The sequence below is a fragment of the Globicephala melas genome, chromosome 2, assembly GCF_963455315.2.
Source record: "Globicephala melas chromosome 2, mGloMel1.2, whole genome shotgun sequence".
NCBI classification, from domain to species: domain Eukaryota; kingdom Metazoa; phylum Chordata; class Mammalia; order Artiodactyla; family Delphinidae; genus Globicephala; species Globicephala melas.
Genome location: NC_083315.2, coordinates 54,769,454 through 54,797,053, shown reverse-complemented (window position 1 = coordinate 54,797,053; position 27,600 = coordinate 54,769,454). Strand labels below are relative to the sequence as shown.

The 27,600-nt window shown below is 39.1% G+C and overlaps 2 pseudogenes; one reads left to right on the top strand and one right to left on the bottom strand.

Annotated features, from left to right (window-relative positions):
- Window positions 1–27,158, top strand: part of LOC132596747 (mediator of RNA polymerase II transcription subunit 28 pseudogene) — a 43,435-nt pseudogene extending 16,277 nt beyond the window's left edge.
- LOC115849744 (60 kDa heat shock protein, mitochondrial pseudogene) lies at window positions 1,441–3,478 on the bottom strand (annotated as a pseudogene).
- Window positions 27,159–27,600: the final 442 nt, after the last annotated feature.

The window sequence follows — 27,600 nt, the reverse complement described above, 5'->3', positions numbered from 1 at the left end:
ATTTTGCTAATTGTTTTCTGTTTTGTTGTTGTTGCTCTTTCTTTCCTTCTTTTTTTGCTCTCTAGCCTTATGATTCAATAGATTTAAAAATCTTAATTTGTATTCTTTTCTCCCTCACACTCTGTTTTGTTTTCTTGTGTGTGTGTATCAATTGTCGGTTTTTGGTTGTGGTTACCATAAATTTCTTATATAACAAGCTACGTATATAGTAATCTATTTTAGGTTGATGGTCACTTAGGTTTGTGTTCTAAAACCACTACATTTTTCTTCCCCCCTCCACATTTTATGACTTTGACATCATATTTTGTATTTAAAAGTTTTGTGTGCCACTTAACTGTTTTAGACATAGAAGATTTTATCACTAGTGTTCTGTTTTTTAACCTTCATACTAGCTATATAGGTGGTTATTTACTACTTTTACTTCATGTTTCCTTTATTAGTGAGATGTTTTTCTTTCATAATTCTTTTTTCTATAGCTATAACCATTTCTTTTCCCTTTAAAGAAATCTTTCATATTTCTTGTAAGTCACTTTACTGGTGGTTCATTACTCTTGCTTTTGCTTATTCAGGAAACCCTCTCTTTCAATTCTGAATGACAATCTTGCCAGACAGAGTATTCTTGGTTGCTAATGTGTTCTTTTCAGCCCTTTGAATATATCATGCCAATCCCCTCAGGCCTATAAAATTTTCCCTGTAAAGTCAGCTGATAGTGTTAAGGAGGCTTCCCAAAATGTAACTTTCCTCTGTGTGGCTACTTTTAAGATCCTCTCTTTGTCTTTAACTTTTGACATTTTATTTATAATGTCTCTTAGTGTGGGTTTCTTTGGGTTTCTTATGGCTGAGTAATATTCCATTGTATGTATGTGCCACATCTTCTTTATCCATTCATCCGATGATGGACACTTAGGTTGTTTCCACCTAGGGCTATTGTAAATAGAGGAGCAATGAAAATTTTGGTACATGACTCTTTTTGAATTATGGTTTTCTCAGGGTATATGCCCAGTAGTGGGATTGCTGGGTCATATGGTAGTTCTATTTGTAGTTTTTTAAGGAACCTCCATACTGTTCTCCATAGTGGCTGTACCAATACACATTCCCACCAGCAGTGCAAGAGTGTTCCCTTTTCTCCACACCCTCTCCAGCATTTATTGTTTCTAGATTTTTTGATGATGGCCATTCTGACTGGTGTGAGATGATATCTCATTGTAGTTTTTTTTTTTTTTTTAACTTTAAACAATTTTTATTACACAAAGGTTGTCACATGATTGGATATTGCTCTACTCTGTACACAATTATTCTTACTCTCCACAGAAAGGCTGCTTCTTAACTTCTCATCTGTTGATGGCAATCACTAAAATCCTGATTTTAACAGAATAGTAGTAAAAATGCCTCAGTGATTTAAGTTGAAAGCAGTACATTGGTGCATGGCTCTTATACTCATTTACCAGGAATGTACAAATGTCTTTATTCAAAAATACAAAATAAATTATCTGTAGGCATGGACAATGACAGCAGTAAACCATTCTATGTTGTCAACTGAAACCAGTAACTGATGGTTATAGTGATTTTCTTAAACATCAGCCAGCCTTTTCTTCAGTCATCTCCTGTAACTGACCTCTCAAAGTTATTGGTGAGGAACGCTGCCTCGAGCTTCCTCTCACAGCTCATTAATGATGGTAAAGCCCTATTCTAGGAATTAGAACATGCCACCTCCCATCCCACCTCCCATCCCACCCATTCCGCCCATTCCAGGATCCTTCTCTTCTTTAGGAATTTCTGTGACTACAACTTCTGCTGTAGTTAACAGAGAGGCCACTCCAGCAGCATCCAGTAATGCAGTTCTTACAACCTTAGTTGGATCAATGATTCCTTTTTCCACCATATTCACAAAATCTCCAAGCATAGCATCATAACCAATTTCTGAAGAACTTTGCAAAATTTTCTCAACTATCAACGATCCTTCGACACCTGCATTCTTAGCAATGGTCATTGCAGGAATTTTGAGTGCTTTTTTAATAATTTCTATACCAATTTTTTGATCTTCATTAGCTGGAGTTATTGAATCCAAGGCTGGAAGGCACCGAAGCAGGGCACAGCCCCCTCCCAAAACCATGCCTTCTTCAACAGCAGCTCGTGTAGCATTAAGGGCATCTGTAACTCTGTCTTTCTTTTCATTCACTTCAACATCACTTGTCCCACCAACCTTTAGCACAGCAACACCATCTGAGAGTTTTGCCAGACGTTCATTCAATTTTTCCTTTTCATATTCACTAGTTGTAATATCTAACTGCTCGATGATTTCTTGAATACGCTTTTCAATTTGAGCCTTGTCACCTTTTCCTTTCAAGAGCATGGCATCGTCTTTGGTCACAATGACCTCTCCAACTTTTCCTAAGTCATGAGGCTGAACATCTTCAAGATTTAGAGTTAGTCCTTCTTCTCCAAATACTGCACCACCAGTAGCAATAGCCATGTCTTTAAGCTGGTTCTTTCTATTGTCACCAAAACCTGGAGCTTTGACTGCTACAACCTGAAGACCAACTTTCAGCCTATTCAAAACGAGTGTACTTAGAGCCTCTCCATCCACGTCTTCAGCAATTATGACCAAGGGCTTACGGTGAGCATTGGCAATTTCAAGAGCAGGAACAATGGACTGGACACTAGAAATTTTCTTTTCACTTAACAGAACATAGGCATCTTGGAATTCACATTTCTGACCTTTTGATGTATTAATAAAGTATGGAGAGATATACCCTCTATCAAACTTCATGCCTTCAATAATTTCTAATTCATCATTCAGTGTTTTTCCATCCTTTACTGTGATAACGCCCTTTCTTCCAACCTTTTTCATCGCATCAGAAATGATGCTGCCGATTTCTTTGTCTCCATTTGCAGAAATCGTAGCAACCTGGGCGATCTCTTCCGGGGTTGTCACAGGTTTAGACTGCTTCTTAAGTTCAGCAATTACAGCATCAACAGCTAACATCACACCTCTCCTGATTTCCACGGGATTAGCACCTTTGCTAATCTTCTCGAAGCCTTCCTTAGCAATGGAGCGTGCCAGTACAGTCGCAGTAGTGGTGCCATCCCCAGCCTCTTCGTTTGTGTTATTGGCAACATCTTGAACAAGTTTCGCGCCAATATTTTTATATTTATCTTTTAAGTCAATGGACTTTGCAACAGTTACACCATCTTTTGTCACTTTGGGACTTCCCCAACTCTGTTCAATAATCACCGTCCTTCCCTTTGGCCCCATAGTAACGGCTACAGCATCAGCTAAAAGGTCTACACCTTGAAGCATTAAGGCTCGGGCATCTGCACCAAATTTTACATCTTTGGCATAAGCCCGAGTGAGATGAGGAGCCAGTACCCTGGACACTGGCCTAATCTGGCGAAGGACTGCGGGCAATCGAAGCATTTCTGGGGCAGCGGCACGGCTACTGGGCGACGAGACAGGCCGTCGGTGGCGAGTGAGGGACAGAGCCTCTCATTGTAGTTTTGATTTGCATTTCTCTAATGATTAATGATGTGGAGCATTCTTTCATGTGTTTGTTGGCAATATGTATATCTTCTTTGGAGAAATGTCTATTTAGGTCTTCTACCCATTTTTGGATTGGGTTTTTTGTTTTTTTGTTATTGAGCTGCATGAGCTGCTTGTAAAGTTTGGAGATTAATCTTTTGTCAGTTGCTTCATTTGCAAATATTTTCTCCCATTCTGAGGGTTGTCTTTTGGTCTTGTTTACGGTTTCCTATGCTGTGCAAAAGCTTTGAAGTTTCATTAGGTCCCATTACTTTATTTTTGTTTTATTTCCATTTCTCTAGGAGGTGGGTCAAAAAGGATCTTGCTGTGATTATGTCACAGTGTGTTGTGCCTATGTTTTCTTCTAAGAGTTTGATAGTTTCTGGCCTTACATTTAGGTCTTTAATCCATTTTGAGCTTCTTTTTGGGTATGGTGTTAGGGAGTGATCTAATCTCATACTTTTACATGTACCTCTACAGTTTTCCCAGCACCACTTATTGAAGAGGCTGTCCTTTCTTCACTGTACATTCCTGCCTCCTTTATCAAAGGTAAGGTGACCCTATGTGCGTGAGTTTATCTCTGGGCTTTCTATCCTGTTCCATTGATCTATCTTTCTGTTTTTGTGCCAGTACCATACTGTCTTGATTACTGTAGCTTTGTAGTATAGTCTGAAGTCAGGGAGCCTGATTCCTCCAGCTCCACTTTTCGTTCTCAAGATTGATTGCTTTGGCTATTCGGGGTCTTTTGTGTCTCCATACAAGTTGTGAATTTTTTTGTTCTAGTTATGGGAAAAATGCCAGTGGTAGTTTGATAGGGATTGCATTGAATCTATAGAGTGCTTTGGGTAGTAGCGTCATTTTCACAATGTTGATTCTTCCAATGCAAGAACATGGTATATCTCTCCATCTATTGTTGCAATGGTAAATGGGAGTGTTTTCTTAATTTCACTTTCAGATTTTTCATCATTAGTGTATAGAATTGCCAGAGATTTCTGTGCATTAATTTTGTATCCTGCTACGTTACCAAATTCATTGATTAGCTCTAGTAGTATTCTGGTAGCATCTTTAGGATTCTCTATGTATAGTATCATGTCATCTGCAAACAGTGACAGCTTTACTTCTTCTTTTCTGATTTGGATTCCTTTTATTTCCTTATCTGCTCTGATTGCTGTGGCTAAAACTTCCAAAACTGTGTTGAATCAGAGTGGTGAGAGTGGGCAACCTTGTCTTGCTCCTGATCTTAGTGGAAATGGTTTCATATTTACACCATTTAGGATGATGTTGGCAGTGGGATTGTAATATATGTCCTTTATTATGTTGAGGAACTTTCCCTCTGTGCCTACTTTCTGGAGAATTTTTTTTAGTAAATGATGTTGAATTTTTTTGAAAGGTTTCTCTGAATATATTGAGATGGTCAAATGGTTTTTCTCCTTCAATTTGTTAATATGCTGTATCACGTTGATTGATTTGCATATATTGAAGAATCCTTGCATTCCTGGTATAAACCACACTTGATCATGGTGTATGATCCTTTTAATGTGCTGTTGGATTCTGTTTGCTAGTATTTTGTTGAGGACTTTTGCATCTATGTTCATCAGTGATACTGGCCTGTAGTTTTGTTTCTTTGTGACATCCTTGTCTGGTTTTGGTATCAGGGTGTTGGTGGCTTCGTAGAATGAGTTTGGGAGTGTTCCTCCATCTGCTATATTTTGGAAGAGATTGAGAAGGATAGGTATTATCTCTTCTCTAAATGTTTGATAGGATTAGACTGTGAAGCCATCTGGTCCTGGGCTTTTGTTTGTTGGAAGATTTTTAATCACAGTTTCAATTTCAGTGCTTGTGATTGGTCTGTTCATATTTTCTATTTCTTCCTGATTCAGTCTTGGCAGGTTGTGTATTTCTAAGAAGTTGTCCATTTCTTCCAGGTTGTCCATTTTATTGGCATAGAATTGCTTGTAGTAATCTCTCATGATCTTTTGTATTTCTGCAGTGTCAGTTGTTACTTCTCCTTTTTCATTTCTAATTCTATTGAGTCTTCTCCCTGATTTTTCTTGATGGGTCTGGCTAATGGTTTATCAATTTTGTTTATCTTCTCAAAGAACCAGCTTTTAGTTTTATTGATCTTTGCTATCGTTTCCTTCATTTCTTTTTCATTTATTTCTGATCTGATTTTTAGGATTTCTATCTCTCTGCTAACTTTGGGGATTTTTAGTTCTTCTTTCTCTAATTGCTTTAGGTGCAAGGTTAGGTTGTTTTTTTCGAGATGTTTCCTGTTTCTTAAGGTAGGATTGTATTGCTATAAACTTTCCTCTTAGAACTGCTTTTGCTGCATCACACAGATTTTGGGTCGTCGTGTCTCCATTGTCATTTGTTTCTAGGTATTTTTTGATTTCCTCTTTGATTCCTTCAGTGATCACTTCGTTATTAAGTAGTGTATTGTTTAGCCTCCATATGTTTGTATTTTTTTACAGATCTTTTCCTGTAATTGATATCTAGTCTCATAGCGCTGTGGTCAAAATGATACTTGATAAAGTTTCAATTCTCTTAAATTTACCAAGGGTTGATTTGTGACCCAAGATATGATGTATCCTGGAGAACGTTCCATGAGCTCTTGAGAAAAATGTGTATTCTGTAGTTTTTGGATGGAGTGTCCTACAAATATCAATTAAGTCCACCTTGTTTAATGTATCATTTAAAGCTTGTGTTTCCTTATTTATTTTCATTTTGGATGATCTGTCCATTGGTGAAAGTGGGGTGTTAAAGTCCCCTACTCTGAATGTGTTACTGTCAATTACCCGTTTTATGGCTATTAGTATTTGCCTTATGTATTGAGGTGCTCCTATGCTGGGTGCATAAATATTTACAATTGCTATATGTTCTTCTTGGATCGATCGCTTGATCTTTATGTAGTGTCCTTCTTTGTCCCTTCTAATAGTCTTTGTTTTAAAGTCAATTTTTTCTGACATGAGAATTGCTACTCCAGCTTTCTTTTGGTTTCCATTTGCATGAAATATCTTTTTCCATCTCCTTTCTTTCAGTCTGTATGTGTCTGTAGGTCTGAAGCGGTCTCTTGTAGACAGCAAATATATGGGTCTTGGTTTTGTATCCATTCAGCCAGTCTGTGTGTTTTGTTGGGAGCATTTAGTCCATTTACATTTAAGGTAATTATCGATATGTATGTTCCTATTTCCATTTTCTTAATTGTTTTGGGTTCGTTATTGTAAGTCTTTTCCTTCTATTGTGTTTCTTGCCTAGAGAAGTTCCTTTAGCATTTGTTGTAAAGCTGGTTTGGTGGTGCTGAACTCTCTCAGATTTTGCTTGTCTGTAAAGGTTTTAATTTCTCCATCAAATCTGAATGAGATCCTTCCTGGGTAGAGTAATCTTGGTTGCAGCTTTTTCTCTTTCATCAGTTTAAATATGTCCTGCCAGTCCCTTCTGGCTTGTAGAGTTTTTGCTGAAAGATCAGCTGTTATCCTTATGGGGATTCCCTTGTGTGTTACTTGTTGTTTTTCCCTTGCCGCTTTAATATGTTTTTTTTGTATTTAATTTTTGATCGTTTGATTAATATGTGTCTTGGCATGTTTCTCCTTGGATTTATACTGTATGGGACTCTGTGTGCTTCCTGAACTTGATTAGCTATTTCCTTTCCCTTATTAGTGAAGTTTTCAATTATAATATATTGAAATATTTTCTCAGTCCTTTTTTTTTTCTCTTCTTCTTCTGGGACCCCTATATTTCAAATGATGGTGAGTTTAATGTTGTCCCAGAGATCTCTGAGACTGTCATCAGTTCTTTTCATTCTTTTTTCTTTATTCTTCTCTGCAGTTTTTATTTCCACCATTTTATCTTCCAGGTCACTTATCATTCTTCTGCCTCAGTTCTTCTGCTGTTGATCCCTTCTAGAGTATTTTTAATTTCATTTATTGTGTTGTTCATTGTTACTTTTTTTCTCTTTAGTTCTTTCAGGTCCTTGTTAAATGTTTCTTGCATTTTGTCTATTCTATTTCCAAGATTTTGTATCATCTTTACTGTCATTATTCTGAATTCTTTTTCAGGTAGACTGCCTCTTTCCTCTTCATTTGTTCAGTCTGGTGGGTGTTTATCTTGCTCACTCATCTACTGTGTGTTTGTCTGTCTTCTCATTTTGCTTTTCTTACTGTGTTTGAGGTCTTCTTTTTGCAGGCTGCAGGTTCATAGTTCCCTTGTTTCTGGTGTGTGTCCCCAGTGCCTAAGGTTGTTCAGTGGGTTGTGTATGCTTTCTGGTGGAGGGGACTAGTGCCTGTGTTCTGGTGTATGAGGCTGGATCTTGTCTTTCTGGTGGGCAGGTCCACGTCTATTGGTGTTTTTGGGGTGTCTGTGGCCTTATTATTATTTTAGGCAGGCTCTCCATTAATGGGTAGAATTTTGTTCCTGTTTTGCTAGTTTGGCATAGGGTGTCCAGCACTGTAGCTTGCTGGTCATTTAGTGAAGCTGGGTGTTTTTGTTGAGATGGCGATCTCTGGGAGATTTTCACCATTTGATATTATGTGGAGCTGGGAGGTCTCTTGTGGTCCAGTGTCCTGAAGTTGGCTCTCCCACCTCAGAGGCACAGCACTGACTCCTGGACTGGAGCACTAAGAGCCTATCCTCCACATGGCTCAGAATAAAAGGGAGAAAAAATAGAAAGAAGGAAAGAAAGACAGAAAGAAAGAAAGAAAGAAAGAAAGAAAGAAAGAAAGAAAGAACGAAAGAAAGGAAGGAAGAAGATAAAATAAAATAAAGTAAGATAAAATATAAATTTATTAAAATAAACAGTACAAAATAATTAGTAAGAAAATAAACTTTTAAAAAGCAAAACAAAACAACGAAACAAAACAGATGGACAGAACCCTAGAACAAATGGTGAAAGCAAAGCTATACAGACAAAATCTCCCACAGAAGCATGCAGATACACACTCACAAAAGGAGGAAAAGGGGAAAAAATAATAAATCTTGCTCTCAAAGTCCACGTCCTCAATTTGAGATGATTCCTTGTCTATTCAGGTATTCTACCAATGCAGGGTACATCAAGTTGATTGTGGAGATTTAATCTGCTGCTTCTGAGGCTTCTGGGAGAAATTTCCCTTTCTCTTCTTTGTTCGAACAGCTCCTGGTGCTCAGCTTTGGATTTGGCCCGGCTTCTGCTTGTCGGTCGTCAGAGGGCGTCTGTTCTTCGCTCAGACAGGATGGGGTTAAAGGAGCCACTGTTTTGGGGGCTGTGGCTCACTGAGGCTCGGGGGGTGAGGGGCACAGAGTGCAGGGCAATCCTGCAGTGGAAGAGGCTGGCGAGACATTGCACCAGCCTGATGCATGCCATGCGTTTTCCCGGGGAAGTTGATCCTGCATCCTGGGACCCTGGTAGTGGCGGGCTGCACAGGCTCCCGGTAGGGGAGGTGTGGATAGTGACCTGTGCTTGCACTCAGGCTTCTTGCTGGCGGCAGCAGCAGCCTTAGCATGTCATGCCCATCTCTGTGGTCCGCGGTGATAGCCGCGGCTCGCGCCTGTCTCTGCAGCTCCTTTAAACAGCGCTCTTAATCTCCTCTCCTTGCGCACCAGAAAACAAAGAGGGAAGAAAAAGTCACTTGCCTCTTAGGCAGGTCCAGACTTTTCCCCAGACTCCCTCCCAGCTAGCCGTGGTGCACTAGCCCCCTTCAGGCTGTGTTCACGCCACCAGTCCTTTACCTGGGATCTGACCTCTGAAGCCCGAGCCTCAGCTCCCAGCGCCCACCCACCCCGGCGAGTGAGCAGAGAAGCCTCTCGGGCTGGTGAGTGCCGGTCGCCACTGATCCTCTGTGCGGGAATCTCTCTGCTTTGCCCTCCACACCCCTGTTGCTGCGCTCTCCTCCATGGCTCCGAAGCTCCACCCACCTCCGCCACCCGCAGTCTCTTCCACAAAAGGGCTTCCTAGCGTGTGGAAGCTTTCTTCCTTCTCAGCTCCCTCCCACTTTCTTCCTTCTCAGCACCCACTGGGAATAGGGTGCAGTTCCCATCCCTATTCTTTTGTCTCTGTTTATTCTTTTTTCTTTTGCCCTATCCAGGTACGTGGGGAGTTTCTTGCCTTTTGGGAGGTCTTAGGTCTTTTGCCAGCGTTCAGTGGGTGTTCTATAGGAGCAGTTCCACCTGTAGATGTATTTCTGATGTATCTGTGGGGAGGAAGGTGATCTCCACATCTTACTCTTCCACCATCTTCCCCCTCTCTCCTGCTTTTTTTAAAATATACATTTTTTATTTCTTTCTGAATTTCTCAATGTGCTTCCCCATTCTTCTCCTGAGTTCAGTGAGTATCTATATGACAATTACTTTGAGCTCTTTAACTGTTAGATTGCTTATGTTCAGTTTAGTTCTTTTTCTGATGTTTTTCTTGTTCTTTCATTTGGAACATCTCTCTTTGTCTCCTCATTTTGCTTAATTTTGTTTTTTCTTTCTAGTATTAGATGTATCAGGTACATCTACTGGTCTTGAAAGAGTGGCTTTATATAGAAGACATCCCATGACGCCTAGTAGCACAGTCTCCTCTGGTCACCAGAACCAAATGTTTCATTATTATCCCCTGTGTCAGCTGCATTTACCTTCCTATTGTGGCTGGTCCACAATTGATGCAGGTTTGCTAGTGTGTAGGCTTCATCTCCAGTGCAGATTTCTTTAAGGCCTGGTCAAGACCATTTTCAGCTCTCTTGTGTGCACAGCCTACTGCTATAGTAGGAGTTGCTTTGGAGGGACTCTGGTGCCATCCATGGGCACCACTCAGGTATGGCATGGCAGGGCATTCTTTGGAGCACCTCTAGTTCTGGTCAAGGGACTGGTGGGGTGGGACTTTGCAGGGACTCTGGCTGGGCAGGTCTGCAGATGAACCCTAGGCAAGGAGATAGGTGTTAGTAAGGTAGATGAACAGAGTCAGAAATAGTCCCCAAAAATATCTGCTTCTTTGACACACACCTTAAAATTAGTCAATGAATCTCCTTCATGTATGACCCTGGCAGTATTTTTTTTTTTTTTTTTTTTTTTTTTTTGCTGTATACGGGCCTCTCACTGTTGTGGCCTCTCCCATTGCGGAGCACAGGCTCCGGACGCGCAGGCTCAGAGGCCATGGCTCACAGGCTCAGCCGCTCCGCGGCATGTGGGATCTTCCCGGACCGGGGCAGGAACCCGTGTCCCCTGCATCGGCAGGCGGACTCTCAACCACTGCGCCACCAGGGAAGCCCAACCCTGGCAGTATTTAAACTTCTTTTCTGGGACTCACAGTGAGTGAGTTTTTGCCTGTGCCCTTTAAAGAGCAGAGTCTCAATTTCCTGCAGCACTCCGGCTCTCCTGGACATAAGTCCTGTTGTTTTTCAAAGCTAAACATTATAGGGGTGAAGTCCTCTGGGCTGAGCCCAGTGTGAGATTAGACTCCCTTGCTCCTCAGGGAGGATCACTGAAGCTGTGATATCCTTTCCTGCCTGTGGGTCACCACACTGGGGGAGTGAGTCCTGACCATATTGAATCTCAGCCGCTGTTACCAATCTCAATGTGTTTTTCCCTTTTTATCCTTAGTTCTGTTAGTTTTCAGGTCATTCTCAAAAATAGTTCCTCTATGGGTAGTTATAGTTTTGGTATATCTATGAGAAGAGGTAAGCCCAGGATATTCCTACTTTGCCATTTTGTCCCACTCTGAGATCAAACTTTGTAGGTTATATGTGTGGGAGTATATGTTACTAATATTGGTATTGCAGAAATAGTATGAAATTCATAGAAATTCATCTATACCTCCATTGTCTGATTATTATAGTAAGATGTTGCATGCTGCAAAAATAACTAATTATTCTTTTCAAATAAACTCTCACCAGACTTTAACCATGGCAGCTTTAAGTCATTTGTCATTCATTGATAGTTATCATTAGACTTTGATACTTGTCTGAAAGTGTTTACAATCAGCTAAAAGCTCGAAAGATAAATGCCACATCACTTGAAATTTAAATGTGACTCTGACCTGAAAAAGAGTTTCCAGAAGAAATGAAAAAACTGATGGATTTATAAAACTGATAACCCAAGATCAAGCAGAATAAGAATTAAATCCATAGGGATGAATAAACTGATAAGGTTGATTATGGTTTTTGTGACTTTCTGTTTGAAACATTACTGTTTTTAAAATTAGTTTTTCATAATTAAGGTAATCTTTATATCTTGAACTCCATGTAACTTACAGTTATAGTTATTTTTTAAATTCTTTAAAATTTTTTATTGAAGTATAGTTGATTTACAATGTTGTGTTAGTTTCAAGTGTACAGCAAAGTGGTTCATATATATATATATTCAGATTATACATACATATTCAGATTATATATATATTCAGTTATATATCTATATATATATATTCTGAATATATATATTTTTTTCAGATTCTTTTCCCATATAAGTTATTACAAAATATTGAGTCTAGTTCCCTGTGCTATACAGGAAGTCCTTCTTGGTTATCTATTTTAATATAGTAATGTGTATATGTTAATCCCAAACTCCTAATTTATCCCACCCCTTTCCCCTTTGGTACCATAAGTTTGTTTTCTATGACTGTGGGCCTATTTCTGCTTTTTCTATAAGTTCATTTGTATCAGTTTTTTTAGATTCCACATATAAGTGATATCATATGATATTTGTCTTTCTCTGTCTGGCTTACTTCACTTAGTATAATAATTTCTAGGTCCATCCACGTTGCTGCAAACGGCATTATTTCATTCTTTATTATGGTTGAGTAATATTCCAGTGTGTATATATATACATCTTCTTTATCCATTCATCTGCCAATGGATATTTAGGTTGCTTTCATGTCTTGCCTGTTGTAAGCAGTGCTGCAATGAACACTGGGGTTCATTATTTTTTTTAATTAAGGTTTTCTCCAGATATATGGCCAGGAGTGGGATGTGCCTTTTGGCCATCTGTATATCTTTGGAGAAATGTCTATTCAGATCTTTTGCCTATTTTTGACTGGGTTGTTTATTTTATTTTTTTATATGAGCTGTATGAGCTCTTCGTATATTTTAAAGATTAATCCCTTGTTTGTCACATTGTTTACAAATATTTTCTCCAATTCTGTAAGTTGTCATTTCATTTTGTTTATGGTTTTCTTTCCTGTGCAAAAGCTTTTAAATTTAATCAGGTTCCGTTTGTTTATTTTTGTTTGTATTTCTGTTACTCTAGGAGATGGATCCAAAAATATATTGCTGCAATTTATGTCAAAGTGTATAATGCCTACGTTTTCCTCTAGTTTTATAGTATCCAGTTTACTTAGGTCTTTAATCCATTTTGAGTTTATTTTTGTTTATGGTATTAGAAAATGTTCTAATTTCATTCTTTTATGTGTAGCTGTCCAATTTTCCCAGTACCACTTACTTAAGAGACTGCCTTTTCTCCACTGTATATTCTTGCTTCCTTTGTTGTAGATTAATTGACCATAGAGGTATGGGTTTATTTCTGGGCTTTCTATCCTGTTCCGTTGATCTATATTTCTTTTTACCTAGGAATAACCTACCTATGGAGGAAAAATTTCTGTACTCAGAAAACTATATGATGCTGATGAAAGAAATCAAAGATAACACAGACAAATGGAAAGAAATACCATCTTCTTGGATTGAAAGAATCAATATTGTCAAAATGAACATAGTATCAAAGGCAACCTACAGATTCAATGCAATCCCTATCAAATTAGCAATGTAATTTTTCATAGAACAAAAAATTTTTAAATGTATAGGGAAACACAAAAGACCCCAAATAACTGAAGCATTCTTGAGAAAGAAAAATGGAGTTGGAGGCATCAGACTCCCTGATTTCACACTATACTGCAAAACTACAGTAATCAAAACAGTATGGTACAGGGACAATATAGTTATTTTTATAAGTTCAATAAGAATCTGTTCACCTTGTAACAGGACACTATTGAAACACTGGTTGTATTATCAAAGCTTTCATTATGGCATATTGTGAATGTTGTATTTGAAAATAATGTGCTGCTCAAATCATGTATGATCAGACAGCTTTAAGAAAGTAATGACTTTAGGAAGCCAATGCTTATAAAGGCCCTCATGAAACAACTGGCCTATAACTATCTAATATGGTTCTCTGTGTTGGGGAGGAAAATTTTCCTTCTGCCTTTTTAGGTTCTTTGGCTGGCCTAATAATTAAATTGATGTAAGGCAGTGTAACAGGTGAAAAACTAATTTATTTATTTGTTTTTTAAATTAATTTTTATTGGAGTACAGTTGATTTACAATGTTGTGTGAGTTTCTGCTGTATAACAAAGCAAATTAGTTATACATATAGGTATCCTGGGATATATGCCCAGGAATGGAATTGCTGGATCGTATGGTAGCTCTATTTTTAGTTTTTTAAGGAACCTAAACACTGTTCTCCATAGTGGCTCTACCAATTTACATTCCCACCAACAGTGTAGGAGGGTTCCCTTTTCTCCACATCCTCTCTATCATTTATTGTTTGTAGATTTTCGATGATGGGCATTTTGAAAAATGTGAGGTGATACCTCACTGAAGTTTTGATTTGTATTTCACTAATCAGTAGTGATGTTGAGCATTTTTTCACTTGCTTTTTGACCATCTGCATGTCTTCTTTGGAGAAATGTCTGTTTAGGTCTTCTGCCCATTTTTTGATTGGGTTGTTTGTTTTTTTGATATTGAGCTGCATGAGCTGTTTGTACATTTTGGAAATTAATCCCTTGTAGATTACTTCATTGGCAAATATTTTCTCCCGTTCTGATGATGGTTGTCTTTTCATTTTGCTTATGGTTTCCTTTTCTGTGCAAAAGCTTTTAACTTTAATTAGGTCTCATTTGTTTATTTTTCTTTTTATTTTCATTAGTCTAAGAGTTGAATCAAAAAATATCTTGCTGCAATTTATGCCAAAGAGTGTTCTGTCTATGTTTTCCTTTAAGAGTTTTATGGAAACTGGTGTTACATTTAGGTCTTTAACCCATTTTGAGTTTATTATTTTGTGTATGGTGTTAGAGAATATTCTAATTTCATTCATGTAGCTCTCCAGCTTTCCCAGCACCACTTATTGAAGAGACTGTCTTTTCTCCATTGTGTATTCTTGTCTCCTTTGTCATAGATTAGGTGACCATAGAAGTGTGGGTTTATTTCTGGATTTTCTATACTGTTCTATTGACTTATATTTCTGTTTCTGTGATGGTATCATATTGGTTGTAGTATACCCTGAAGTCAGGGAGCCTGATTCCTCCAACTCCATTTTTCTTTCTCAAGATTGCTTTGGCTATTTGTGGTCTTTTGTGTTTCCATACAAATTGTAAAAGTTTTGTTCTAATTCTCTGAAAAATGCCATTGGTAATTTGACAGGGAATGCATTGCATCTGTAGATTACCTGGGATAGTACAGTCATTTTGACAATATTGATTCTTCCAATCCAATGCATGGTATATCTCTCCATCTATTTGTGTTATCTTTGATTTCTTTCATCAGCATTTTATAGTTTTCTGTGTATAGGTTTTCTGCTCCCTTAAGTAGGTTTATTCCTAGGTATTTTATTCTTTTTTTGCAGTGGTAAATAGGATTGTTTCCTCAATTACTCTTTCTGAACTTTCATTGTCAGTGTATAGAAATGCAAGAGATTTCTGTGCATTCATTTTGTATCCTGCAACTTTACTGAGTTCATAGATGAGCTCTAGTAGTTTTCTGGTAGTATCTTTAGGGTTTTCTATGTATAGTATCATGTTATGTGCAGATAGTGACAGTTTTCCTTCTTCTATTCCAAGTTGAATTCCTTTTACTTCTTTTTCTTCTCTGATTGCCATGGCTAGGACTTCCAAAACTATGTTGAATAAACGTGGCAATAGTGAACATCCTTGTCTTGTTCCTGATCTTAAAGGAAATGCTTTCAGTTTTTCACCTTTGAGAATGATGTTTGCTGTGGCTTTGTCATATATGGCCTTTATTATCTTGAGGTATGTTCCCTTGATGCCCACTTTCTGGAGAGTTTCTGTCAAAAGTGTTGTTGAATATTGTAAAATTATTTTCTGCATTTATTGAGATGATCATATGGTTTGTATCCTTCAGTTTGTTAATGTGATGCATCCCATTGATTGATTTGCATATGTTGAATAATCCTTGAATCCCTCGGATAAATTCCAGTTGATCATAGGGTATGATCCTTTTAATGTGTTGTTGGATTTGGTTTGCCTGTATTTTGTTGAGAAGTTTTGCATCTATGTTTATCAGTGATATTGGCCTCTAGTTTTCTTTTTTTGTGATATCTTTGGTTTTGGTATCAGGGCAATGGTGGCCTCATAGAATTAGCTGGGGAATGTTCCTTCCTCTGCAGTTTTTTGGAATAGTTTGAGAAGTATAGGTGTAAACTCTTCTCTAAATGTTTGGTAGAATTCGCCTGTGAATCCATCTGGTCCTGGACTTCAGTTTGTTGGAAATAGTTTAATTACAATTTTAATTTCAGTACTTATGATTGATCTGTTCATATTTTCTCTTTCTTCCTGGTTCAGTCTTGGAAGGTTGTACCTTTCTAAGAATTTGTCTATTTTTTCTAGGTTGTCCATTTTATTGGCATATAATGGCTTATAGTAGTCTGTGTGGTCATTTGTATTTCTGTGGTTTCCATTGTAACTTTTCCTTTTTCATTACTAATTTTATTGATTTGAGTCCTCTCCCTTTTTTTCTTGATGCATCTGGCTAAAGGTTTGTCAATTTTGTTTATCTTCTCAAAGAACCAGCTTTTAGTTTCATTGATCTATTCTGTTATTTTCTTAGTCTATTTAATTTATTTCTTCTCTGATATTTATGATTTCTTTCCTTCTACTAACTTTAGGTTTTGTTTGCTCTTCTTTTTCCAGTTGCTTTAGGTGTAAGGTTAAGTTGTTTATTTGAGATTTCTCTTGTTTCCTGAGGTAAAATTGTATTGCTATAAACTTCCTTCTTAGAAGTGCTTTTGCTGCATCCCATAGGTTTTGGATCATCATGTTTTTGTTGTCACTTTTCTCTAGGTATTTTTAAATTTCCTCTTTGATTTCTTCCATGATCCATTGGTCATTTAATAATATATCATTTAGCCTCCCTGTGCTTTTGTTTTTTACAGGTTTTTTTTGTAATTGATTTCTAATCTCATAGCAATGTAGTCTGAAAAGATGCTTGATATGATTTCAATTTTCTTAAATTTACTGAGGCTTGATTTGTGACCCAAGATGTGATATATCCTGGAGAATATTCCACATGCACTTGAGAAGAAGCATATTTTGTTGCTTTCAGATGGAATATCCTCTAGATATCAATTAAGTCTGTCTGGTCTAATGTGTCATTTAGGGATTTTTTTCCTTATTAATTCTTCCATATTGATGATCTATCTTTCCATTGGTGTAAGTGTGGTGCTAACGTCCCTCATTCTTATTGTGTTACTGTCTATTTCCCCTTTTTTGTCTGTTAGCATTTGCCTTATATATTAAGGGGCTCCTATATTGGGTGCATATATATTTATAATGGTTATATCTTCTTTTTTGGAATGATCCTTTGATCATTATGCAGTGTCCTTCCTTGTCTCTTGTCATAGTCTTTATTTTAAAGTCTATTTTGTCTGATATGAGTATTGCTACTCCAGCTTTCTTTTAATTTTCCATTTGCATGGAATATATTTTTCCATCCCCTTAGTTTTAGTCTGTATGTGTCCCTAGATTTGAAATGGGTCACTTGTAGACAGCATATATATTGGTCTTGTTTTTTTATCCATTCAGCCAGTTTGTCTTTTGGTTGGAATATTTAATTCATTTACATTTAAGGTAATTATCAATATGCATTTTCTTATTTCAATTTTCTTAATTGTTTTGGCTTTGTTTTTGTAGGTCTTTGTTCTTCCCTTTCTCTTTTTTTCTCTTCTGACGTTAGATTACCATCTTTAGTGTTGTGTTTGGGTTGCTTTTCCATTTTGGGTGGGTATCTATTGTAGTTTTTGGTTTTGCTTCTCCCATGAGGTATTGATTTAGTAATCTATGTATGCACAAGGCTGTTTCAATTTGCTGGTCTACTTCCTGCCTAGAGAAGTTCCTTTAGCATTTGTAGTAAAGTTGGTTTGGTGGTGCTCAATTCTCTTAGCTTTTGCTTGTCTGTAAATCTTTTGATTTCTCTGTAGAATCTGAATGAGAGCCTTGCTAGGTAGAGTGTTCTTGGTTGTAGGTTCTTCCTTTTCATCACTTTAAATATATCATGCCACTGCCATCTGGACTGCAGAGTTTCTCCTGAAAAATCTGCTGATAACTTTATGGGGATTCCCTTGAATTTTATTTGTTGTTTTTCCCTTGTTGTTTTATATATTTTTTATCTTTGATTTTTGTTAGTTTGATTAATATTTGTCTCAGTGTGTTCCTCCATGGGTTCGTCCTATATGGGACTCTCTGTGTTTCCTGGACTTGTGAGTGTTTCCTTTCTCATGTTAGGGGAAGTTTTCAGCTATATCTACAAATATTTTTTTCAGGCCCTTTCTCTTTCTCTTCTCTTTCTGGGACCCCTAAAATGTGAATGTTGGTGCATTTAAAGCTGTCCCAGTGGTCTCTGAGACTGTCCTCATTTCTTTCTTTTTTTTTTTTTTTCTTTTTTTTTTCTTTTTGCTGTACGCAGGCCTCTCACCGTTGTGGCCTCTGCCGTTGCGGAGCACAGGCTCTGGACGTGCAGGCTCAGCGGCCATGGCTCACGGGCCCAGCCGCTCCACGGCATGTGGGATCTTCCCAGACCGGGGTACAAACCCGTGTCCCCTGCATCAGCAGGTGGACTCTCAACCACTGCGCCACCAGGGAAGCCCTATCCTCATTTCTTTTCATTCTTTTTTCTTTATTCTATTTTGTGGCAGTGATTTCCACTACTCCGTCTTCCAGCTCACAAGTTCCTTCTTCTGCCTCAGTTATTCTGCTACTGATTCCTTCTAGTGTATTTTCCATTTCAGTTATTATATTGTTTATCTCTGTTTGTTCTTTGAAATTTCTAGCTCCTTATTAAACATTTCTTTTACCTTCTCTGTCTGTACCTCCATTCTTTTCCTGAGATTTTGGATCATCTTTACTATCATTACTCTGAATTCTTTTTTAGAGATATTGCCTATCTCCTCTTCATTTATTTGTTCTTGTGATTTTTATCTTGTTCCTTCATTTACAACATATTTCTCGTTGTCTCATTTTTTTCTAACTTTCTATGTTTGTGGTCTACTTTCCACAGGCTGCAGGATAGTAGTTTATCTTGCTTCTGGTGTCTGCCCTCTGGTGGGTGAGCTAGGTCCAAGGTCTTATGCAGACTTCCTGGTGGAAGAGACTGGCGCCTGCCCGCTAGTGGGTGGAGTTGTGTCTTGTCCCTCTGATGGGCAGAGTCATGTCAAGGTGTGTGTTTTGAGGTGGCTGTGAGCTCAGTACAACTTTAGACAGCCTATGTTCTGATGGATGGGGTTGTGTTCCTATCTTGTTGGTTGTTTGGTCTGTGGCTTTCCAGTCCTGGAGCCTGCAGGTGTTGTGTGGGACTAAGCCTTGGTTCCAAAATGTGTACCTCCAGGAGAGCTCACTCCAATCAATATTCCCTGGGGCTTTTGCTACCAGTGTCCTTGCCCCCACAGTTAACTATAATCCACCTTCACCTTCCCTTCATAGATGTAGACCCCTTGGTACATGTAGCACAGGTTCCTATGGATGTACTGCTTTGTGCTGTGTCCCAGTGCACATGTGACCTTATGTGCACCCTCCACAAGTGGAGTCTCTGCTTTCCCCAGTCCTGTGGAGCTCCTCCACTCAAGCACCACTGATCTTCAAGGCTAAATGCTCTGCAGGTCCTTCCTCCTGATGCCACACCCTCAGACTGTCTTGGAGGGCTACTTTTATGTGGGAACATTCTTGTGTAGCCTGCATGGGTTTAATATTTTTTAGCATAGGGCTGTGTTTAGTATAGATGTTTGCCACCTCTTTCCTCAGTGTATACTGGCCATTATCCTCTTGATAGGAGGTATGACTGATGTTGTGGCCACAAGAGCTTGCACTGGATATTGAGCAGGGCCTCCCCTTTGCTCTGTGGTTGTCACCACCCTATCAGAGGTGGAGTCCCCTAGTTGTTGTAATACAGGCCCTCAGATCTGTTTCTTAGCTATGTTTCTGATCTGCAGTGTGAGGTAAGCAGGATTGTAGTACTCCCACTGGGAGGGAAGCCACTGAGTATTCTTCCTCTGGAGTTGTTCACCTGTGAATGTGCTCTGTTGTGTCATCTTTCACCCATTGTGTGAGCTCTCAGATTCCACTGCTGTTGGCACTGCTCTTGGCCCCACCTTAACTGTGGGTATGTTGACAATTGGCCCTGGTGTCTCTCCGATGTTGTGTTCACCAGGCCACCAGCATAGATCCACTGAAGCCAGGTCCCAGAATTGCAGTAACCATGGATCTGGACCCACTGTGGGTGCTATGGGGCCAGCCCAGACTCTGGCCTGGCCCAACCCCACGTGTATGTGTCCACAGAGTCTTCAACCACTGAAGATGTCTTGTCTTGGCTACAGGAGCACTCACTGTCCATTCAGATGTTCTGTAGGAGCTGAGTTTACAAAGCCAATCATGAGGGTGTCAATTTGCAGTTTGCACAGCTGAAAGGATAGATTTCAGATTTTCTTCCTTAGTTGCACGGCCCCTGGGGCTCAGCAGTAGTTTCAGCCCCACATCTGGGTGTGGGCCACCCACAAGGGTCTGCTCCCAAGGCTGTCCTGGAGCACTGGAGTCTGCCTTGGTGAGGAGGTCGTGTGGAGGTGGCAGCAGACTGGGTCACGAGAGTGCCCACCAAGTCCAGGACAGGGTGCAGAGGAGAAGGCAGCAGCTGCCAGTGTTGTGGGAGCCCTGGTGGGGATGGTTCATGGGGGGAAACTGGCGGCCAGCTGCGCCAGAGAGCTGGCCCCAGCAGGAGCCTTCCTAGTGCCCAGGGAGGCAGAGGACAACATGTGGGGTGAGAGGCTACAATGATGGCCCTGCCCCTCGTACATCACTCAACAATGGTGCTTCCTTTCTATGGCTGTCCAGGTTTTCTCCACAAGCATTCCCAGCTGTGGATTTCCTCACTCCCATCCCCTTATGCTGTCTCTGTGCAATAGCAGTCCCACAAATAACAGTCCCCTCCTTGGGTTTGCTTTCTAAACCCCACTTTCCAGCACCCACCCCCGTCCACACCAGGGGACACATATCTCAGGCTGGGGCACACAGGGCTGTAGCATGGACCATCTGTGTAGGTCTCACTCTGTCCTGCCTACCACAGACTGGTTACTGAACTCTCTGCCAATAGCCTCCCAAGCTCCCCTTCTGTCCCAACTGATCTCCTCACTGGTGAGGGGGTTTCCCCGGATGTGGGAACCTCTCTTCCCTTTCAGCTCCCCGCTTGCCCCCCAGGGTCCTGTCCTGCTCCTCTCCTCTTCCTTTTCCCTTCTTCTTTCTTTTATCCTACCTCGTTATGCAGGAATCTTTCTTGTCCTTTCAGATTTCTGAGGTCCTCAGCTAGTGTTCAACCAGGGTTCTGTGATAATTATTCCATTTTTAGATGTATTATTTTTCAATTTTTATTTATTTATTCATTTGGTTGCACCAGGTCTTAGTTGTGGCACGTGGGCTCCTTAGTTGTGGCATACAAACTGTTAGTTGTGGCATGCATGTGGGATCTAGTTCCCTGACCAGGGATCAAAGCTGGGACCTGTGCATAAGGAGTGTGGAGTCTTAACCACTGTGTCACCAGGTAAGTATCCATTTTTAGATGTATTCTTGATGCGTTTATGGGGGGAGATGACCTCCTACTCCTCTGCCATCTTGACTTCCTCTCCGAAAAACAAATTTAATTTTGTACCAATGAGAGCCTCATAAAAATATGAGACCCAGGGATAAGTTGAGAAATTGAGGCTTATATGCTATGGTGAGCTAAGGAATGAGATAGGAACCTGGAGACTCAATGTAGAGGAGGGTAATTCACTGGACAGTAAGAGCAGATGTTTGATAATCAGATGTTTTCCATGCCATACAGATAGGTCATTCAAATAAAAGTTATCTCTGGTAATAGTTCTCCGAGTCAGGTCCCGTATCTAAATTCTTTTAGACAGTTAAGGGAGAAGTAAAAGTTTTTCTTGAGTCTCCTGGGCCTTGATCGTCTTTAGCTCAGAATAATCCATTAGCCAATGCAGCATATTTTGGGGTCATGTATTCTGATCTCCTTCACCTGTCTTCCAATGCACTAAGAAAGGTAACTTATTGGCACACCCAGGAACCTCAGGATATTTTGGGGACCTTAATAACGGGAAATCACCCAAATCCATAGGCATTGCAATAAAAATTCGGTGACAAGGGCTTGGTGTGCCTTTTAACTTCAAGAGGCTTTGAAAAGACCAATCTGAGATTACTTATCAAAAGTTTCAGCAAAAAAATTTCAAGGAATTATGAGGCCTGTCACTAAACTTGTTGCATCATGTAAATAATGAAGTCAAATTTAATGACATGACTATTTTGCAAACAAATTTGTCTCATTTGATTATTTTTGATAGAAATGGTGGAATCTAGAGAGAAAAATTGTTTCAATATGAGACTGTGGTATCCACTTGTGTGTTCCTCCTTTCATGCTTTGCCAGTTTTTCACAAATTCTGAATTTTTTCCAGATCCTCCAATATCTGGCTAAAGTTTTCCAAATTGATATTCCCAATTTTTCCCCTGTCTGACATGAAATTATTGCAACTGAATTTTTACTTTTCCTAAATCCCTGCAGGTAGACACTAGATGACTTGATACGAACATCAAGAACATAATCACAACAGATTATGTACGGGCAACTACTTTTTCCACACTTGTGTGGGCCACTCAGAAATTTCACCATAACAGCTGCTGCCATCACCACTGACATTTAAACTGCAAACAAGGAAATCCATTGGATTGCCACTGCTTTCTCCACTCCACTATCCAAAGTTGTTTTGAGCCAATCATTTAGAAATATTCTTGACTTTCTGCACTCTGGAATCAAAAACTTGGTTTGTAACATTAATATTTTGTTTTCTTTACTTTCATAGAAACTTTCCTTCATTAAATGCCTGATAGGTAACACCACCAAGCACATATCTTCTACCACCTGGTCTCAACAGATGATTCAGCTGTTCCTTAACAAACAAAAGAAGACTGAAAGAAATGAACTTGTATTATCCAAAGGAAAAAAGAATGTCTCTTATTTTCTTGAAAATGTGGGGGACTGACAATTCTTTATTTGATAAAACTAGTCATCCTAAACTCTCTCCTTGGTTCATCTGTGCATTCTCTTATAAATTCTTAGCAAGAACTATGCTAATTCAGTTTGACAATAGTCACTCATTGTCTTTGTATAATCAGTCTTGATACCAAATTTGCTCTCTAATTTTCTATTATCTACCAAGTGATGACCGATAAGTGTGGCCTGTCTTCAGAAAGAATCCTGTTCATTTGATTTACCCAGATACCCCTTTATGTTTTATGTTTCCTATTAGTAATTTTCCAGACAGCGACCCCTACCAGGCTCCTTGGATATAAATTCCCACTTGCTCATGCTGTTTTTGAGATTGAACAAGGCTTTATAGTGAGGTCTCTTTTCCCTTATAAGAATATTATTGAATAAATCTGTTTTTACTGCTTTAACTAATGTTCAGCTATGAGTTCTCTGACCTTAAAATCAATCACTCTATTCAGCACAGCAAATCCCTTCCTTGCCTAATTAAGAGTCATGAAGAGACCAATGTGTCCAGGTGGCAGTCTTAACTTCTAGTTCAGGGGAATATCACTGTTTTTTCTCCTCGTGGAAGCATTCCATCCTCATAAATTAGGTTCTCTAGGTCAGAGAGCATAATGTCATGGAAACAGTAAGCAAAAATGTTGCTAGTGGGAACAGAAAACAACTAACACTCAACTTTCTGTGGGTTATTTGTATGGAAATATGTTAATATAAATGTTTCAGACATTACGTGAAATTTCTAAAAATCTTATATGTTCTGGTATAATGTTATAAGTCATAATTCTAGTTATTACTTTAAAATGTATATCTCAGAAATAACTAAATTTCCTTGTCAATTGCATTATTATGAACTTTCATCAAATCTTTAACCGTGGTCATTTTTAAGTCTTTTGTCATTTACAGACAGTTCTGGGTGTACTCTGATGCTTTTGCAAAACTGTTTCATCTTCAAGGAATTCATGGAAAAGACTCTGACAAGTACAGGTTTCTGGTAACTGACTATACTGCTGAACTGAATGAATAAGCATTTTCAGAACTCTAATGGAAAACTGATGAATTCATAAAAGTGCTAACAAAAGATCAAGATAAAAAAGTTAGATTTTTTAGAAATGGCGGCTTCGCTAGGAGGCATGTTCTCCGGGCAGCCACCGGGACCGCCGCCACTCCCGCCGGGCCTCTTGGCCCAGGCTTCGCTTCTTCAGGCCACACCAGGCGTTCCGAGGACTTCTAACAGTACCTTGGTGGACGAGTTGGAGTCATCGTTCGAGGCTTGTTTTGCTTCTCTAGTGAGTCAGGATTATGTCAATGGTACAGATCAGGAAGAAATTCGAACTGGATGTCTCGGAACTGAGGAACGAATTACAGAGAAAGGATGCTCTGGTCCAGAAGCACTTAACAAAACTGAGACATTGGCAGCTGGAGGACATCAACATGCAGCACAAAAAGCCAGCCGACATCCTTCAGGGTTCCCTGGCCTACCTCGAGCAGGCATCTGCAAATATCCCTGCACCGATGAAGCAAACCTGAGGAAAAGCCACCTGAACATGAGCTGGTGGCTGAGTCAGCCCAGACACAGTTTTGCCAAACATCACTTCTTGTAGACATGACATTTTGGGAGAACTCTTTGCCAGAGAGTGAGATGATTTAGTTTTGCGCTCTCATCTAAAAATTTCCCCCTATTTTTATAAGCATTATTTCTGGAATACTTTATAAAATGCTTATTGCTTTGGTAAACCAAGTATATTGTCTTTAGCAAAATTTAAGACTGTTAATATGATGCCGTTTACAGATTCCTTTTTATGTTTTTTGCTTCTTGTTTTTATTATTTTTATTTTTGTATGAGTGTTTGTCTCTCTGTTTCTAGTTTTGGATTATTTTGTATGATCTGAGGGGAAAAGCTTGTATGATCTGATCTGCATATCAAAGGATGAGGATTTTGGTTGTAAGGCCTTTTATGATAATTTACACATCAGTGGCAGTATATAAAAATATGTAAATTTGCTGTTTTTCAAGACTGAACTACCTAAAGAAGAGGAGTCTAATGCAACGATGTAACACTTCCAGAACCTCAGAATGAGGATATTTTGTAAATAGGTTGGAAGAGGATTATAATTTCATAGGTTAGTGTAGTAGCTGTTACTGTACTGCAGTAACTAGTGCTATAGGAATCCAGCAGTATCCTTAATGTTGACTTTTTTTGTGTGTGTGTGGTACGTGGCCCTCTCACTGCTGTGGCCTCTCCTGCTGTGGAACGCGGGCTCCGGACGCGCAGGCTTAGCGGCCATAGGCCACGGACCCAGCCGCTCTGCGGCGTGTGGAATCTTCCCAGACTGGGGCGCAGGCCCGTGTCCCCTACATCGGCAGGCGGACTCTCGACCACTGCACCGCCAGGGAAGCCCCCTTAATGTTGACTTTTATTTGGGGTGAGTTTATATTTTGTGTAGTGTTCATTTACTTTTGGGGGAGGGTAGGAGAAGTGATATTTAAAAATTTATGTTATTAGGCCATATGTTTTGATTAGGTAGTAAATTTAGTTTTAAATTGTGAGTCTGAGTTGTAATTGCATTTCTCTCAAAATGACATAAGTGCATGAGCAGCTACGTTTTATTTTTTTATTTTATTCTAATTAATTATTTTTGACATCTGTATTGGAGTGTGGTTGCTTTGCAGTGGTGTGTTGGTTTCTGCTTTGTAGCAGGGTGAGTCAGCTGTGCATATGCATGTGTCCCCACGTCTCTTCCCTCTTGCTTCTCCCACCCTCCCTGTCCCACTCCTCTAGGTGGTCACAAAGCACCGCAGCTACGTTTTATTGATGATCTGACTGAGGTTAATGTGAGCTTCCTATTTCCAAGTTCAGCCTTCATCTAATTTCACCTTTCTTTGGAAAATCAGTACAAATCACAACTATTTTTATTGCCCAGTTGTTTATAAAGTTTTATTCAAAGATCAAAGATTTGATGGTGCATAGAAGCGACAACTGTTTATAGGCCACTTACTGGGCCAGCACCAAAGGATTGAGAACATATTTTGACCACTAAAAGTTGTACTGGCTCTTGTCAAATTGCACTGCTCCATCAGAGGGTCAGACAGCTCAGCGTGGACTGACAGCGAGGTCAGCATTGTGAATGGCCATTCCCAGTTCCCTTTAATCTCCTGAGCATCCATGCAATGGGGAAGCAATGCACCATGAGGCAAGACTAGAGGTTCAGTAGATCTTTCACTTCAAAGAATAATCTAGAAACCATCACAAATGACCAAGTTGATGCTACAGTCATTGAAGTTGAGATGTATGATGGGGTGAGGCTCAGTTATTCACAGAAAAATCCTGGCAAGGCTTAATTCCAATTCACGATTAGTATTATTACCCATATTTTGCTTAAACTTCAAAAAGCCCCTTAGAGGTAGCTGTTATTCCCTCTATAATCTTCATGTCCTGGACCTAGGAAGTCAAAATATTTGATCCAAGTATGCCAAGGTCTGCTATAGTCCATTCCTAGCAGTTTTGTTTTCTTTGGTTTTTTAAAATTGGCTTTCCTGGTTATTTTGAGCTTTGTTTTATTTCTCTACCTATTGAGGTTACATGTGTATTTTGGAATTATATTATTTACATAGAAACACTTTTCAAGTGAAGATGACCAGTGTCCTAGGAAAATGAAACCGCTTTAAAAGTAGACCATGGAAATCACAAAGTCTGATATTCCACAATGCGGATTGCAGTCTTATGGACACTAGAAATACCATGGGTAGGTCATCAGTAACATTAATAATATTTCCCTATGGGCACTTTCTGATAACACTGGCTTGTTTTATCTTAATGTCACAATGAAACAGTATGAAATGTTAATGCAAGAATTTGTTTAACTATGTATGTAAATCATATTACAAGCAAGTTATTTGGTTGGTTGGCTTTTTAGTTCATTCCTTCAATCAGATGCTTCAAAAGAAATGTGTTTCAAATGTCCACTTTATGATCAGTTTAAGGATAAGTTTAGAAAGGAAAATATTTGGTAAACCATTCCTGGTGGGCTGAGCCCTGCTTCTGCTGGACTTCTTTGGGCTGGGCTGTTTCATCATCTTGTGTCCTAAAAACAAACAAAACGTTTTCTTAGATGGTTTTGAAAATTATTCAATAAACAACTTAATACTCTACTATCCTTTTAGGGAAAGATAATGCTTCTTTACTCTTAAAAAGATACTAGGGCTTCCCTGGTGGCACAGTGGTTGGGAGTCCGCCTGCCGATGCAGGGGACACGGGTTCGTGCCCCGGTCTGGGAGGATCCCAGATGCCGCATATTTTGCAACATGTACTATTTATTTCAAGCACAAATTAAACAACCCCCTCCAAAAACAGGTAAAAGAAGAAATGGTTAATCAATACAGTATTACACTTTATGGCTTCTTCAAAAGTTATCTGATGTGCTCTGGCATTTCAATGAGGTTGTGAAATTAGCCTAATAAATTGAAAAGGGGAGATGGTAAAAAAAAAATTAATTATATGGGACTGAGTGAACTGATGAGGATGATTATAATTTTTGTCACTTCCTGTTTGAATAAAAAATAAATCCCACAAGTACTCAGAGGCCAAAAATATACAAATCAATTTTCACTGCAAAGTAAAGGAGCTGTTATAGTGGAAGATTGCTGGACTGAATGTCAATATTATGACATAGTATGAGTGTGTTTCTTGTTTGGTAATTGAAATCATTGTTGCTTTTGTTGTGATCATCCATTTACAATGCTTGGTGTCAGTTTATTTATCTCTTATAAAAATAAAATACAGTGTGTGTGGAAAAAAAAGAGTTAAAGATACTCCAAAACAATGAGGTTTT